Source organism: Anopheles gambiae, chromosome 2 (genome assembly GCF_943734735.2).
Source record: "Anopheles gambiae chromosome 2, idAnoGambNW_F1_1, whole genome shotgun sequence".
Classification (NCBI taxonomy): Eukaryota; Metazoa; Arthropoda; class Insecta; order Diptera; family Culicidae; genus Anopheles; species Anopheles gambiae.
In genome coordinates, this window is record NC_064601.1 from 75,289,168 (window position 1) to 75,307,691 (window position 18,524).

Consider the following 18,524-nt stretch of genomic DNA (forward strand, 5'->3'; position numbering starts at 1 on the left):
AATTCAAAGTGTAGCACCGCCTAGTTCGTGGAATCTGGCGAAAGAGTTTGATTGCATTTTTATGGTGACAAAATCTGGCCGGCTCAACGTGTGCGTGGTAACCAGGTGAAGAGTTTAACATTGGGCAAGCTTTTCTTTGCCCTAGCAAAACGGTTTCCGCACACGAAGGGAAATGGATAAAAAAAGGAACGATTTCCATCATTTGCCCCTTTCTGGAAGGTGCGGGGCAGACAAAGGCGAATTGGAACGGTTTCGATTGGGGCCCGAGTGTGGAAAAACTTTGACGTACGAGTTTGCGGTACCGAAGATCCTGCGCCGGTGTATCGAATCGTTCAATCTGGAATGTTTCTTCGCTGAGGCTTTCCATCCCGTCAGGTACGACGGTGATGAATGCATGGGTTCGGAAAATTTGAATAATGTCATCCATTTTCGTCCGCCGCATGGAACGATCGAGACGCACAAGGGCAGTGGCTCCGGTTGGCAGTGGAGCAATACTAGAAAAGGGAAGTGAGTTGGTTGTGTAGGTGACAGGAGCGCTTTAGTACAAAGCAAACGAGCCTGGTATTCGATTTCGCACAAATTGATATTTTATTCCCCTTTTAATCTTCGCTTTACGTCGACGATGTGTTAGCCTTTTCGTGGCTGGGATTTTTTTTGTTCAAGAGAATGAAAAAGGAAATGAGATTTGGGAGCTCTTTGTTTTGAAACCATCTCAAAGCGGGTATTTAAATGTTCCGTTTAAAATTTACGCCACGGGAAACCTTATCTTGCTGTCCTTCGTGTAAGATTTTTATTGCATTAATAAAAATATCGTTTAAAGTGATCTTTAAGCACATTTACAAAAAATTTAAAAAGCAATAATTTTTATATACTCTACATGATACTGTTATATTAAACGTGAATTCATGGTTTGATATAAAACTAATATCAAAGTTCACAATTACCTTATGCTATTTCAAAAGTCTTTTTTTTTTCAATATATTTGTAAATAATTGTCATTAAAGTACAACCGAAAAATAGCACTTGTATTGACTGATACACCTCACACCTGGATCGCTACGTACAGAAGCCAGGATGTGTTATTACATATCTCCTTAGCTTTACTGTACCATCCCCCGGGGGATGTTAGGAACAGGCATATCATCAATTTTCCCGGATTCAATTAATTTCCCGTTGTTGTGATTTATATGCTCTCCTGAGACTTCAACCCGATGTGAATATTTGCCCTTTGTGCGTATACGACGAACACCGAGCTACACCGTTGCAAGACATCAGTGTGAACATCAAATTTTCAATGACGATAACTGTGCTGTGGCTGCTGTTCGTTTTGCCATGTTCTTTTTTGGGGCCTCGCGTAACTTCAAAGATTTAGCCCCTTTTAGCGCAAGTATCTTCACGGAAAGGCTCAACTGGAAGAAGCCTGAAAACAAATTAAATATCTCCAGCATACTAATTCACTTCATTCAATCATGCGTAAGGATGCAACGGCTTCCAAAAAAGACGATATTCTACCTTTTTTTCGAAAATGCTGGCAAGTGCGGAGCAATCGAGTGCCAAACTGTGTTCAGAGAACGCAAAGCGTGAGTTAAGGGTTGTATATCAGACGAGAAGGTTTTTAATAAATTTCTATCCTAAAGTGAACGGCAACGATAGCAGCATATACAGCTTGAAGTGGCTAAATTAAACAACAACAAGACAAGAATCCCAAAGAAGCCCTACAAATACACGCATACACACCGCAGAATACGTTTCCTACAATGCGGAAGAATAATTTCGCCGTACTTCGGAGAAGACATTGATTAAATACCTGAACGTACTTGGTTCGAAATAACTCGTTGAAATCCTTTAATGGTTTCTTTTTTTCGGCCGACGCAGAGGTACAAGAATATCGTAAACAACGCAACCGTGAGGGTGACTTTAGTCATCTAAGTGCTTTTTCAAATGGATTAGGAATCGAAAAAAAATACAGCAATATGATGATGATTTTTGTGTTGAGCTTTTACATGTTGTACTTCGTGGAAAGCTGATGAAATGGTACAAGTAACCCATTAACCACAATTCTAGTGTCTGTCTGTGTGTGTATGTTTTTTTGAGGATAAATTTTACAAATCTATAAAGGGGAAATGCAGGACACATGGTGAAATGATTCGTCACGCGGTTCTTGATTTTCACATCCAAAGCCACAGACGGAATGAGCTGGAATCGTGTGCTCGATTGTTGATGCAGCGTGCTCTGGAGGTGGATGAAAACATACGCCTCTTGGGTATCACACACATTGGCCTCTGCAGTGTCTGGTTTCCATCTCCCTCTTGCAGCGTTCAGCTGATTACGCCATTGGAATACTAATTAAATTTTGTAGTCTTTTATCACACCCTCGGACACACAGGGACCCTGGGCGCAGCGAGAACGCTCCAAACGGAAGCCTGGTGGCCTTGTGCTTATCGCTCCGTTCGTTCGCTCTTTCCTACCCCGTGGTGGTGGTTCACCATTTGGTCAGACCGACACCAAAGCCGGGTTGCAGTTTTCTCGTTTCAGTGCTTCCGGGATCGCTTCCGGGAATCGGGGTGCCACCAGCCCTGCCACCCGCTGTGGAGTGGTAAAATTGGATGGAATCTAAGCCACAGCACCGAATATAGATAATACTTTGCCGTGTTGTTGCTGGCTGCACCGCCAGGGTTGGCGAGGATAAGAGGGTGCAGTGCCAAAGGGCCAAACTGCTCCGTTCACGACCGGATGCATCTTGCTCGGTTTATTAGAGCTGTACCTAGCCGCGTTGTCTTTAGATGTTGCGCTTCCGTTCGGTGCCGTAGTTTACCCCTGGTTATATGCAAAATGGATACCCAACCCGATCTCTGTTTGCCCGGTTGCGATGTGTAGTTGCGCGTGTTCGTCTAGCACTTTTTCATACAAGCACACCCATTTTTTTTTGTTACCCCCGTCTTGTGTCTCATCAGCATGGAGACGGGATTGTGCTTCCTTTCGCCTAACTTTGCCGTTTGCTTTTTCCCGAGCTGCGGCAGCATGTTTGCTCGGATGAAACATTACATACACTACTACTTGCGATAATTAAGGCAAAAGTGTATGAATAATAACAAAACTTCAGCAGGAGCTGCTAATTTACTAGATGAGTTTCAATCCGGGTGATATTATTTTACCTCCTTCCCACCTCTCCACCATCCGTGTGCGTGTTTGTGCCCGGGAGACCGAGTCGGAGGTGGGATTCGTATCTTCCAAATCAAGATTGAAATGTATCTGGTGTGTTTCATCAAACGTGGAATCGGTTTTGAGTGGAAATGAAATTGTAATTCCTGGAAATTAGCTTGAACCTAATATCATTTTTGGGGTTAGCAATAAATAATCAAAACAATGGGAGCTTCCTTACAGTTACAAAAAATATTAATGCTTACATCATTTGTTGTAATACATTTGTAAAAAAGTGTAGATTGAAACCGAATATGTCCTTTTTATTTAAGAATAAAATTGTAACAGTAAAACTATAAATAAAAAAATATTAATTTTAAATATATTCTTGCTAAGTGGTCCAAACTAGTAATTTTTGTTTTGTTAATTTTTTGCATAATTTTTTGCGTCACGTAAAACAGAGACAGGACCTTGTAAAAAATATATCACTATAAGCCTTGTCGTATTTGTTTATGTGTGTGCACCAAAGCCATAAAAACTAAATGCCAAAAATAGCCAATTGGCTTGAAGACGCTGTACATCTTTGCACAACAATTTCTTATGTGACAAAGATGGTTAAATAGATGCTAAGTTATGAAGAGTCTACATAGTAAGATATAGATACAAAATCTATTGACATAGACAAGTCTATTGACAAGCATAGATATTCCATTAATACGCCTCGATAAGGATACTAATACAAGAATTTCATACATAAATCAAATGGCTTTACCTTTTTGGAAGGTATCTATTATTTGTAAACCTTGTGTAATTGTCCATGTAGCTTCAATATGTCTTACAATACAATAATGATAGATCTCTTTAGTAACGCTCAAGACCTATTGATATTGAATGAGTAAGATTTTGGTTTATTGTTAAAATTCGAAAAAAAATTGTTTTTGTGTATGACAAAAGGTGCTGATTACATGACTACAAATTGAAAACCCATCCCATCATGCCGAAACACTTACTTAGCTAGCCGGTCGATGTATCGGGTCGTACTACTGTCTGTCCATCAAATTGACAGGTTATTTTCCACCATTTTTAACAATGACACGGACGCTTTACCGACGCACCCTGTAAGCACACGGGCCACTCATCCGTCCGTGCAAGGAAGTTTCCACATGTTTGATGCTATTTTTCCATAAACATCGCTGCTGGATTCCAATCGCTCCAGTGTCGGTGCGGTTTTCTGTATTACCGTAGTCGAACCAGACTCTTCTCTTTTGCTGAAGTTGTATTCTGTATTATTTTCGTTTTGTTTTCTTCCCTGTTGCTCGGAAAAGTGTTAAGGTTACCGGTCTCCATGGTCCTCGAGCGTACTTTCCCTATTGTTTTCAATGGACCGTAACACCTTCCGGCTTGGTGGATCGAATGAAATATTTTGCGTGCTTTTTCGCTTCTGCCATTCGTGTCATTCGGCTATGCGGAAGTGGGACGGGTACATTGCTCCAGATCGCTATGGCCAGAAAGGTCGCGATGATGAAAACCGATAGCAGCTATTTTCCTTTACCCATTCTACCCCGCGTGTGGGGCAAGTAAGATTAACCTACATGTCCTTGCCCTTCCCCTTTTTGAGCGAGCCGCATTTTCTTTTCTCTCCGCAAACGCTTGAAAAGTCTTTCAGTACGTAGCACATGATGGTGGTGGTCATGTGGTGGAATGTTTGAAATATTTATTCATCATAATAAATTCATCGAAATAACAATTTTTTCATATTTAAATTCCCCTATTCGTCACAATCATCGATGGGCAAGTATGCGAGCATACGGGCTAGGATGCGACTGTTCTCAATTGAGCACGCATGCATGCAGCGTGAAAAGGTTTGGTTATCCTCAATATTGTACGAATGTAAGTAGCTAAACTGTATCCTTGGCATGCACTGAAAGAAAGAATACATATAAAAACGTAAAAATGTCGGTTCGTTAAGAATGCATAATATCATTTACGCAAAATGCCTCTGTGGAGATATTTTCAATATTTAAATTCAACATTTGATTTGGCAATTTTATTGAACTTTCTTTTTTTTTATGCAAAATTTATATCTCAGTACGAAAAAAGCAACATTCTTTGACACGGATTAATAAATACCTGAATGAATAGTATAGTCTCATTCATCTGCGTAGTTAATTATATATTATTGTCAGTGTAATGTTCAATTGATAAGCCTGAATATATTGTCTAAATATTTATGCATTGAACTTTACGCGCAACAGTTGCAGATTGTATGCTTCCATTGTGCAAATATGTTGAAAAAAAATTTGTTTAGTCGTTATTTTTCCACTCTTTTGTCACGCCAAAGCGCATGATCAATCACAGATCGAGCATGCGAAGTAATTAAGTTTACGCCCACTCTCTACATCACTGTCTCCACGATAAAGTTTTCAAATATCTGTTCTGAAATGAATATTTACTACCCAAGGCACTTGATTGCTGCGTAAAGCAACAATATTCATACGTTCATTTTATTATGATCGGGCACTAAGCGTTTAGGGATGTTAATTTAAGATCATTTCTGGATGGTACCTTTTTCCAACTCGCGCCAGAAATACACATGCCAGGAATCGTACGCCCAAATGACCCTCCAAACAATGCCCGAGCGCCGGTAAGCCATCGTTAATATGCAGAGTGCAGCTCGGCGCTAGCCAAACAGAGTAATCTCTTTTTCGTGCCGTGCCAAAAATCTAAATAGAACCCGTGAAACAAACAGCGCTCCCTGTCGGCGAATCGTTTAACCTCGATCGTTGTGAAGGCGAGCAGCAAAAGGATCAACCGTCGACCCGTGCCGACCAGGCGGGAAAATTGGAAACATCGCAGCATCGGTTACTATGTTACGAGTTTGACAACGGACCCACCGAAACGGAAAGCTCGTTCAAACATGAGCAGTTTGGGTGGTGCAAGTGATGCTACACCAACACCTTCCCGTAGCAATATGCAATCACCGTCTCTTTCTATCCTTTCCGAACGAAACCAGGGGGCAACGAGAGATTCCCTACCCTCGGCACGAACTTGCCTGTTGCTAGCTTTCCATTGCACGCTCGAATGAAAGTAATGAGATGAGCGAGGACATTCGCTGAGCACGGGAGCAACAGAGGCGAGTGCCATGGCAACGGGCCGCGTGAGATAGCAGGTTGTTTGCTAGGGTTGAAGCGAGAGCGCGGTTGTCGTGGCGATAGGACGCGAAAGCATGCGTACGAGTCAAGGTGAGGCGGTGTAAAAAAATAATGCATGCTGTGTGCATATTAAATGCAACGACAAGTGAACCTTGGCTGCACGTCAAGCAGAGTACGATGCATGTTGCATGCAGATAGAGGAAATTGGCTAATTTATACAAACGGAAGGAAGGTTAAAAACGGTATAAACCGTATTCAAAGGATAGTGAATCCATCTGACACACTAAACGGAGGCTTTAGGACAACAAGAACAAGAACAACAGGAAATATCCGTTTTCTTTTTCTCACACTATGAGTATCCAGTGTTGCGAAACCGGAATGAGTGAATGGCAATTTAAACTGTAAAAGTGAGTGTGATTGTGCAGTTTCTTTATACAAACATTTCTCCACATTTAATACAAAATAGCGGCGATGAAATTGATTTTTGCTGGGAAAATAAAGTGAATGATTAAGTTTAATTGTGTTTGATACATTTAGTGATTGCATGAGATTGTTTCGAACCTCACCGGGTTTAGTTGATGACAGCCTAACCCACCGCTAGCAGTAATGAAAGCTCTAAGACCATTAGCTTAATGAAAAACGACTAACAATCTGCGAGCTGAGTGAAAGACGTAATTAAAGTCAATTAAATCAGTGCTTTGCTGTCTGCGCTGCTATCTATCCCAGGGATAATCGGTCGAGGCCAGGACTCAACCTGGTTTATTGTGTAATTCAGTGTATCTGTACTCATCTGAAAAAGTCTGCAGGTAAAATAATCGGGAAGATAAGCTGCTCAAAACTGATCAACAAACACGCAAATCTTACATGTTATGTGTGTACTCCTTTCCGCGAAGTGGTGCTCTCAAGAACGTACTGTGCAGTGTAAAAACATAATTGTCACAGTAATTAGAGTTTTATTTGTTTCACGCATAACCCAGCAACGTTTACAACAAGTGTAACTGCTTCTCAGCTATTGAAAGACACTCGGCCAAGCTGCTGGATAGGTTCGGATGGCAACACAACCGTCAGGAATCAGGTACAACAGAGCTTAAACAATCATTAGTGTAATTTATTTCGCATTTTTAATCCCCTGATTTACTGACAGCGCTATCTGCCTGGTGACCGGGTATCCACTGTTCTCTTATACTGTGCCAAGGTCCGCTTTTGGAAACGCAACAAGATTTAGGACCTAGAATTTTACGTCCCGCCGAGTGAAGTTTGCCAAAATAATTGCACAACACAGTAAACGGGCCATCGTTCGATGGCCAGCAAAGTAATCCGTTCGCTGTTGGAAATGTTTTAATTTACATTTCACTCTAAATACTAAACAATGCTCCCGGATTAGGTTGTGTGCTGTCTGTCTATCTGCTAGGTTGGTGTGGTTGGATAAAGAATAAATAATTTTGCTACCCACCGACCTTCGACAGTTCATATTTACAGCAGTGCTTTTAATAAAGGCAGCGGTGAAAGTTGCAGCTATATTAATCCCAATAGCTTGATTTGCGTTTTTGTAAGACTTTGAGTAATTGGAAGAAAAAATTGATTGCAGCATTCTGCCCATTGCTATTAGGAAGCTTTAAAAGCAATCTTCAATGAGAATAAAGGTACATTTTAATCTTTCACCAAACGCTCTTAAAGCGTATCCCTTGTGTCCCAAAAAATCCCAAGCAAAACCTTTTAAACGATAAAGACTCTATTTGTTACTTAAGTGCAGCTCTAGTGCAAACCATCCCAATGGTTCCATTTTCGATGAAATTCACGTACAATGCATAAAAAACAATTTATGAATGTGTTCACCAACGTTGCGATCTTTGGTAAGCTTTCGCCTCTTTGGCAGTATTCGTAAGTGATGTACGAAAGAGTAAAACACATAGCTTGTGATCGAGTAAAATGTACTTTAACGTTGCAAGAAGAAAAAAAAAACAGGCAATATTATTTCTACTAGAAATTGTCCAACTTCGTCGTTGGAAAAACAATGGCTGCGAGTATGTTGGAAGAAGAGCAAATGGAAAGTGAAAACTTTTTCCATGCTTTTAATTCACTTTGGAAAACCGTCCGACTGTTGTCGCTGGCACTGACGGGCATCGAGAACCGTGTTGGACAAACGCGAAAACTAGCAAACGACATCCGGACACGTCAGCAACTTCTTCGGACGGTGATGTCAACGGTTTGGTTCATGTGCATTGTACAACGTTCTGTTGGGTTGGTTTGGCGTTCTGGTGCAAGAAATATTGTAGAAAATGTTGTCAAGTCTTACAAGAATACGATTTTTGGTGGTACATTTTACGAATCTTACTTTTGATGCCATTCGTTACACAAAGGAAGAAAAGAGCGACTCAATGAGGGAGCATACAAACACAAGACGAAGCCGAAGAAACAGTGAAGAGCAGCAAAGGGAAAATATTTCCAAAGCACTGGTGATTTGATTACGTCGTTTCGTTGCACGGGCCCAATTAGAAGGAATGTTTGAAAAAGGGTTCTCGGGCACGAAACACCCACCTTTCGGATGGTTCTTCTTTGTCTCAATCAGGGGCTGATTGGATTGTTCCTGCCTCGATAATGATGCTCGGGGTCAAATGTAACAGCACGGCGGCACGGTGTTTTTACTTTGTGGGATTCTTTTCCTTCCATTTCTGTCATTTATCTACTCTCGAGAGAGTGAATTTGTTTTATTCTAATTGGATAGAGCTTCATAAGTTTTCACTCGAAACGATCGAGATATTGTCACACTGACAAAAGGAATTTAATTGTGATCATTTTATTTTTATAGAGACCGAATGAGATAATGATGGCGACGATAATATTCAAACTATAGAGATTACATTACATCCCATAATAATCCAAAATGAAAAGTATTGCACTTTCCTCACATTCTATAAATTTGTGTTTTGATTGCTCTTATGGTTGCGGGGGGTAGTTCCCTAGATTGAAGCACAATTTTACAGAGAACCAATGATAAAAATGATTTAAAATTGTTAGCTAGTTCACATCACATTGGATGAAATTTTGATACAAGTAAAGAAATAATCAATGACATAACATAATTCTGAAAACAGGAGATTTTACGACACCAGCCAGAGTTTTTGTATGGAGTTTCACTGTTCACGGCTAATGCTAACTGAATAGAAATCCACACGCGAAAGCATACATATTTGGTCAAAAAAGGTTCTTATGTTTTAATCGATGTTTTAAAATGCATTTAAAGTAATGTAGCTCATTTCAAATAAAAAAAGAAAAAAACTAAGTTGTTAAAAAACGAAGCGGAAAAATAATTCAATGCCGAACACGTTAAAGCCTTTTGGTTGTACTTTAGCTGTTGCCAAAAAATATGTCTTTTTATTCCGCCAGTTCGTTTGTAAATATCGCTCTGGCTAATCTTGCGAGTCTTTTAAGCCTATTTCATTAAAAATATTCTATCTTTTTCCCATCTCTTTTCCTCTCTCACCAATTCCTAACGCATATGTCGACAGGTCGTTGGAACCATCCTATTTTGCTGTTGTAAGGTTCCAACATAAGTGATTTTTTAATGTATCTTTTATTGTACACAATTGAAAAAAATCAATGTGTCAGAACTATTCACTGGGTATAAAAAAATACAACCAATATGATAAATATTGTTCCGCGGACAGACTGAAATTACAGCTTTCTGGCTTAGAATATAAAAAAGGTCAATGTTTGTTTCAGCTACATTTTCATTCTACAGATTCTACAAATTTTACACATTCTTAGTAACAAAAAAAAAAACTCAGAATAATCTCATAACCATTGTACGGGAATGAGTATCGTTTAGAAAGTATAGAGACATAAATAAAACTTTTAAATAATTTTCAACAGAACAATTATCATTGCGAAGTTAATTAATCCTAATCAAGTTTATCTGTGTTTTAGTATGTATAATAAATTTTATATATGAAGTCTAGAAAGGACGGTCTCGTGGTACAACTTGTCGACAACTTGTCAAGTGTTAACCAAACTGAAATTCATTTAAGAAGAATTAACTTAAATGTAAAATAGAAAAAAAAAACAGAATTTATAAATAGGATTTGACACAAAAGCAATCTTATACCAAGGATGTATCGAATCAAATATAAGTATAGCAGGATATTCATCTTATCATAAAATAATTAGAATATATTTATAAATTTCATTGCACATCAGCGTATGCTTCTTTAATTTCAGTCCCTTGATTTGAGTAGGCGTTGCATTCGATCACTCACTTTTCGGTAGCAACAACAGTAACTGTCCCTATGCTGACTGTCATTACCATTATGAACGCTACGAAACGAGGAGGCTAATGATTAGCCTCACCTGATTTGAATACAAAATGGAGCACTGTAATTGCGGCTATTATTCTCCGATTTCACTTACGCTCCGAGCACCGTTATCTCGCGTTTTGTTTGCAGCCGCCAGTACACATGTACACCATGTGTGCGCGTGTCGTCTGGAAGTTTATGCTTTTGTGCCCCGGCAGCTCCTTGGTGCATTGAGCAAGTCAATTATTCACACCTGGGGATGTGTCTTCCGTCTTTATTGAATAAAATGGTCTCAGTGTGTACGGCAATACGATATATATTCACTTCCTGTCTGTTGTTACTAACGAGGCTGCCCTTTCCGTGTGCGGGTGGCGCCTGTTTTCACACTATGTCGATGGATATGTGTGCGAGCGTGGATCGCTTATTGACGTTTAAATTATTTCTTTTCTGCACGCAACGCCTTTTAGCTGGTGAAATAATGATGCATCTTAAGAATAGCATTCATCTATACTGGTTCAACCTTTTGCCTTTAGCAAATGGCGTTATTAATGACAAAGGTATATTAAATCAATATTATTTTTCTATTAGAAATTGGATTTTGTAAACCAAATGTTTAGTTTTATCTTAAATAATTTGTAATAAAGATTGAATTTAAAATTAAATTATACGATTGCAACATGACGATCTTTCAACTTGCGCATAGATCGCACCACTGGCACCCAAAGACACAATATGAGGGTAAAGAAATAGCACCACTTTGCTTCCAAATTGAACGTTTCAATTCACTTGACACAAGCGGTGACGAGATGCAGACTAAGATAGATCTTGAGGCGGAGTACACTTCGCAACAAAAGTATGCGAAACTTTATCTGAACCTTCCGAACGCAAACGCTGTGTGTCCACGGGGGTGACGCCATGACAGCAGCAGCGGGTAGAATTGTCAACGGCACACCTCGAGAATGTACTTCCAAACACCAGTCAAACAACGGAGGATTCGAACGGAGTCACTCAAGTGTGGCATCTGTCAGCTTTAAGTGAAAAATATTTGTCATGAAATTTTAAACATTCTTCTCACACAAAACTTTCCCGAGTTGTCATCGGCGCATGGGAAAAGGGACGGTAGGACGGGAATCTTCACTGGTGCAATTTAGTTTCATCACGGCAACGCTTCCTGCCCGGCAACGATTATGTGCACAGTAGCGCCGAATAGCATCCTTCTTTCCTCCTTCGCACGCTGTCTCTGAAAGACAATGGTGGACGAGGAACATATTTTGACATTAACTGACATTTCTGCAAGCGTTGGTTGTTTGTGGGTCGTGGCATACGGTTATGACGGAGCATAGGAATACTTTGAGGGAGAGAAAAGGCTGTGCGGGCACCGAATCAACACTCCAAGGCAACGAATGTGACTTTAAATTGTGCCTTCTAAGGCGAAAATGGCACAGTTTTACGATGTGCTAAATGTTCTCGGGTGAGATATGACGCGAATGTGTAGCAGGAATCATGGAGTGAGCTGATGGCCTCAATCCTTGGGCCTTACTGAAGCTTGAAGGTATTTTGAGGGATTGACAAATTTTACGCGCTGTAATACGCTCCAGTGGCGCGATAATTTTCGTTGTTAACAGTCAATTAAAATCGGCAAGCCCGCAACGGGGACCGTGTATGGGCACACACTAACCCACCGGCAGACAGCTCTTCACCGTTATGCCACGGTACGTTTTATGAGCGGCGAATATGTGAACCGTAAAGTGTGCTGCCATTCGGTTAAACTGTAAGCCGATCATCCCCAGTACGGGTAAAGGTTTAATGGAGAACTGCGAAAATGAACTTTAAGGACATTTTGTACCTTTAATAACGCACTAAAGGGAAGTGTGTTGAGTTTTGTCAAATGGAATCACTGGAATGATAAAAAGGTCTTTAAAAGTAATGAAATTACAAACGGACGAATATAGTTTAAGTGAATAGTCATCAAAATGAAACCTTTTTCACAACAGCCAAAAGCATTGAGTGCGAAACAAAAATAAAATACTTCGAATGATAATTTTAAATCAGGTCATAAATCTTCCAACCATATAGGCAATCCATTTTATTGCTCCAGCGTGCACTCCCGTATCCTGTTGCACAGAGACAGAATCAACAGCAAAGCGAATGAAACGTCTTTTTATAAATCTCGCTAATGGCCGCAGAAAAGCCTATTTCCAAGGAGGGATGGTATTAAATTAGAGATGAAAAAGGCTAGCTTAAATTGTTCGACTACAGAGGTAAACGGATCCAGCAGCAGTATCCTTTTGTTACCGGTTGCAAAATTCAAAACGAAGAAGCTAAGAATCATTCGGATCCATTTGTTGGCCAAGTATTTGAACAAAATACTGGAGTCTTCTGCTGGGGGCTTTTTTCCAGCACAGTATCTCCTTCTCCTTCGCCTTAACGCTCGCTACTAAATAGAAGAAAGGGACGCTACCGCACAAACGGGGATGGATTTATTTTGGGAGCTATCACAAAAATACGATGACTTTGACGTTGACGGCTCTTTATCGGTAAATGTATAAAAGGGAAGCGTTAGCGAGGGAGTTTGCGTCGCGCATCGCAACGAAACCCCTACCCAACGTTTGCGACATTTCTCAAAAAAGACATTAATATCGGTCGTCTAAATCCTCTTTTTAGTGTTTGAATATTTTATGTTGACTTATGATATCGGCCACAATGTGCCGGAGAGAAGCCGCTTAAGAGCTAAAGGAAGAAAAACAGAATTTTTGTTTTGCTGTTTTGTACGAGCAAAGTGCTTTTTTGTGGTAAAAATATGACTAAGTTTAAATTAAATAATATTTCTTTTAAGCTGAAAAAATCTATTTGTTTTGTATTCGTTTTGTTGCATTGAGGAAATCATGTACCGGTAGATACATTATAGTTATTAGAGATCTAAAAAAACTACTACACACTGATGGTTAACAAAGCAAAAAATACTCTGACTGCAAGGGTGCGTAAAGGCTGAAAATGAGAATATCTCTTCATGTATGTCGAGAAAATCAGTAAAGATACCATTTACAATGACACTGAGACTTTTTTGAATCAGAATAAACGTTACACTGTGGTGTGAAGAAATATTCTTTGTATATTGTTTGCCTCCAAATGAGAAAGTCCATATCATAATAGTGAAAATGACCTGTCAAGAATATCATCAACGTCTAAATTTTATGTTTTAATTAATCAATCTTTTAAGTATTCTTCAGTTTTAAATATTCTTCAACACAGTCACACTTCTACAGAAATTTCGAAATCAAAACTGTAGTTAACACTTTAGGTATATTAATCTGCTATGTTAAGCTATTTAATTATGATTTATCGATAAGAACGGTCCCTCTATGTTTGTGTTTAATATTCTAAAAGATGAAGCTTAAATGAATTATCCTAATCGTTTAATATTTCATTTCTTCTCCTTTCGCAAATATGTTCTATTTCCAACGTATTGTGGCTTAATGAACTTGAACATTGCCAATATCTCACCAGAAGCAAACCCCACGTACAAGGCACCCCGGTATGCTTATCAGCTGTAGCCATAATCTGGAACGGTCTGTCTTTGCCAATCCGTGGCATCGTGTGATGAAGAAATTCGTAATTCGGTCCGAAGTGTGTGCGGGAGCTCGAATGCATTAAGGTACTTTAGCAGCGCACAGTAATGCATGGCTACCGTTCGGCGAATCCAGCCAATGTTGACTGAGCGCCCATGCATCGGTGTAGATTGAACTCAAAGCCCAAAGTAACACTTGCAATCCGTTTAATATATGTGCGCTTCGGCAGCACCGTCCGTCCGCAGTGAAATGTGCCGCCTGTCGGTATGTTTTGCCCCAGAACGGTGTATGTGTGTGTCTACAAACGAGTATCTGCACACAATGCACAAGTCTTAATCCTGTTTTCCACATCGAGTCCCATTTCAGCGACGCATTTTCAGTGTCGGGATTTGGTTGCAAAAGGATTTCACTTCCATTCTGTTGCTATCTGTGGACAGTGTTAGCGTGTTTGTGTGTGAGTGTGCGTGGCTGCAGGAAGCCTGTGGTAAAATTTTCGGCACATCCAATGCACTACCACCGATTACTTCCATCGTGCACTCAGCAGCTACTGCACATTCATTCATCCACCGACTGCGCCATGCATTACGGTAATCTGTAATTTCCAATAGCAAAGTCGCCCGGCAGAGAGGAGCTATTGGGGCAAACTTTTGCTGACATTTGCATAAAGCGACCAACGGTCCATCGGGACCAACGCGTCCCAGCTAATGATGCTCCGGTGTCCTGAAGTGGCTCTTTATACCTGCCATTTCTCGTACAGGGAGACAGTGTCACCTTTTCTTTGCCATTTCCATTCGCTTTAGACCGACCAAGGGAATCTTATCGTACGTCTGTGCTATTCTCGCTGCCCCTAACGCGCTCACTGTCGAGGGCCGAAAATTCAATAATGCTTGGCATTTGTGCAGCTTATCCGTGCTGTTACATTTACATTAAACGGATTTTAATCAATCATTTAAATAAATAATTCCACTCTAGAATGGGTTGCTGGAGAGAGAGAGAGAGAGCTACCTAGTCGACAGACCGGAATAATATATCCGACCAACAGGAATATACATATCACGGATCGATTTTCGCTGTGCAAAGATGCAATTTGCAACATTTCGTGACGAAACCGTCTAGCCCTAGACCACGAAACTGAAGGGATGCAGGGTGCAGCACAATGCAGCAGTGCCCTTGCGAACATTCGTCGCCGGAAGTCATGCAGCGTCCGCAAACGAACTTTATATCACGCAGCTGATGATGGCCTCCTTCACTCCGAGCTGGCCTGACCCATCAAACCCAGTGCGGGCTGCGTTGTGTAATTTCGAAAGTCATTAGCAATTTTATTCCGCAGTTCTGCGAGGGGCAAAGGGTAACCACGAGTAACGGTTGCACGAGCACAGTTTCGGGAGTTCAGAGTGCCACCGTTAGGACGTTGGTTGTAACCAGCCCGGACGGCATTCGAGATTGTTTGCCCGCTAGCTGCAGACACTGATCGATGGGCTTCGAGGCAAAGGACATCTAGCTGCGACATGGCGCTGGTGCACAAACTAGTGCAGATTGGGAGGGCGTGAGTAAATTATAGGGCCACTCGCTTCAATTGTCAGATGCACTGTTTCCTAACAACCTCGTAAACCATATCCATGCTCCATGTTCCCGGCAGAGGAAGGCAGCATAGTAATTATCGCTCAAACCGTCCAGTCTGAGCAGCATGCGTTTGCTAAACACACGATATTTCCGTTCGTAGGTAGCACTTTGGTAATTCAAAACACATAATCTGTTACAGATACGAAAGAATGTCGCAAAATGTTATATTTTCCTGTAAAATAGGTGATAATATAGTTGGTTTTATTGCTAATAATCATAAGTGAAGGGAATGAAGATTTATCGATGGAATATATTTATATGAGAAATAAATCGAATAATCATAAAATGTGGGGATTGAAATTATTTTCATTCTTTAAATCTATTTTTCAAACTCTTTGGAAGAACCCTTTCAGGTTACGACTTTGGTTGGTTTACTGTTTCTTCGAAAATGACTGAATAGTCAATTGTCTTCTTTATGACTCAGTTTATTCTATGTATACCTAAAAAAACATAAATATCTGTTCAAGAGCTGTACAGTTCACAACAGAATGCACTAATGCGCTGTGCGTGCATTGCTAGTACAACCATAAGCCACTTGCCCTCCCAGTAGAACTGGATCTGCCGGAAATGGAATGAAGTTCTATCAGAACTTCAAAGAGGATCAAAAACCATTCACCAACAGTCCTCCGAATGCAGTTGGCTCCAACGAAGCAACTTAATAAATTCGTGCTCAACCATGACCGACTATTATTAAATTTGGTACTAACTTTTCTGAGCCACATACTTCCTGTTTTATTTTTTATCCTCCCTTTCGTCCCTATACTACTATGAAGCGTACATGTTTTTGGTTTTCCCTCCTAGCTCATGGAACTGGTAGATCTTTTATTCTACATCTCTTTTACTCTTGCCGTTCCTTGTTGCACCTCAACACTATCGAAGTTTCACTTATCCGCTGCTTGCATCGGTACAATGCAGAACTACTACTACCAGCATCGCTGCAAAAAAAGCGTACTCAAGTCGGCCAAACAAAAGGTAACGAACAAAAAAAAACTTAGCAAAAGTGCTAGTGTTTTGTTAGGATTTTAATGCTGCAAAAGAAATCCTGCTCTAGCCCGGTACGGGAATTCCACGGCCGCAGGATCTTCTCGAGCCTGGAACAGTTTTCCTCCCTCCGGATGCGGTAAGGTAACGGAGCTTGCAACGTTTCGATCGTTCGGTTGGTGAGCACAGCACGCTACCAAAACACATTCACAAATACATACGCACACAAAATCGAAATCGAACGAAAGCTTTTTCTTGAGGATCTGGAAATGATGAAAAAGAAAAAAAACTGTAGTGCAGCAAACAAGACTCCTCACGCTGGGTACAAGGCGGTGCGCTCAAGAAACCGTTAAAATGTTTCAATTTACACAAAAGTTTGCAACTGAATTTTGGATTGCTAGGGCCACCTACCCACTGTCAATGGTGCTTTTTCGTCGGTCGTTCACCAAACTAGAGCTTTTTTGTATGTCTCGTTCTCGGGCAACTTTGAGGAAGGAAAAAAACCGTCCCTTTGATGAATGCTTTTCGATTCCGGTGGAGTTGCGGTACTCCGGCTGCCGCAAGCCAAAGTGTGAAGATCCTCCGAACTCCAATCGGCGTTCCGCTTGGGTTTTAGCTTTCTTTCCGCTTTGAAGTGTGCGCCAGTGGATGAATGAACGCCTTAAACGAGCGCTGCGCCCTGTACCTTTTTATAATGATCGAGAGAGAGAGAGAGCGAAAATGTTGAGTTCTTTCCATTTCCTTTCTAGCGGATACACACTTCGAAAACCGAATCACGCTCACTAACCGCTTCATTTCTTTTGGTTAGTAATGATGGTGGCTGACTCTGTACAGTCGATACCGCACAGCTAGGAAAGAGCTAGTAAAAGGGTTTCTTTATTCCACCTTCGCAGCAATCCATTTAGCCAGAAGGATTGTGTCACCAGTTTTTGTTGGCCGTGGATGCCTTCTTTTCTTTGTCCATTTGTTTGCTATCGATACATAAACTGAAGAGCAAACAGCGAGCAGAAAGGCGGAAAATTTGTTGCCATCGTAATTTTCCCGCCTTCCGTTGCGAGTGAATTGATTCCGTATCTTTGCAGATCCGAACGCATTTCCGGGCGGGCGAGCCCGGTCGCTTTTGCGGGTGAAGGGTTTCCGTACCAAACCAAGCTTAAAAGTTGATCATTTTTCAGCAACCCGTCACAAACGGAACGGAGCGTTAGGTTTTGCGACAACCCGATTTGGTTTTAATTAAAATCTCCATCGAATGATAAATGGAAAATGGTTCATAACCAAAACCGAGCGGAAATGGGTTTCCGTTTTGCTAGGGGGTAAAATCTCAGCCCACTGTTTTTGCACCTTTCCAGCGCCGAGTGGTGGAACTAGCAATAGCTGCTACTGACAAGGTTCTTGCAGGGTGTTCGAGTCGAGTTCGAGGCCAGAAACCACAATCTTTTGTTTTTCATTAAGGAAACACCTTAATGACTGCCTTAACCGCTTCATTTCCTTTGTGAATGCTAATTGTAATAAAACATTTTGAGCTTGTCAAGCTCTCGCCCTTTTTCACCCAAGATCGAACCGGTCGAGCGAAAGTTCCTTCCGTTGCGGTCTCACTGTAGCGAGGAAATGGAAAATGGGCCCACCAGTCCCGGCTGGAGGAAATTTATCTTTCAACTCATGGGAAACGATTTGACATGGAGCGAAGTTGAGATAACTAACCCGATGGGTTGCAATTGCAGTCGCCGGGTAAGTTCATGCCAACTGTGTCGTCTTTATCCATTCGT

At 40.9% G+C, this 18,524-nt stretch overlaps 1 protein-coding gene across 33 annotated transcripts in view; it reads left to right on the forward strand.

The window, feature by feature from the left end:
- Window positions 1-18,524, forward strand: part of LOC1275761 (CUGBP Elav-like family member 4) — a 320,099-nt gene that overhangs the window by 80,215 nt on the left and 221,360 nt on the right. Inside the window, exon 1 of one of the 33 annotated variants that reach the window (XM_061648917.1) lies at window positions 6,612-7,368. The exons of 31 other annotated variants lie outside the window; for them this stretch is intronic. The gene's annotated coding sequence lies outside the window, so the exon portion shown is untranslated. Of the gene's footprint in view, window positions 1-6,611; window positions 7,369-18,524 lie in introns of those variants that run through there. One more of the 33 variants, XM_061648935.1, reaches the window with a different exon arrangement.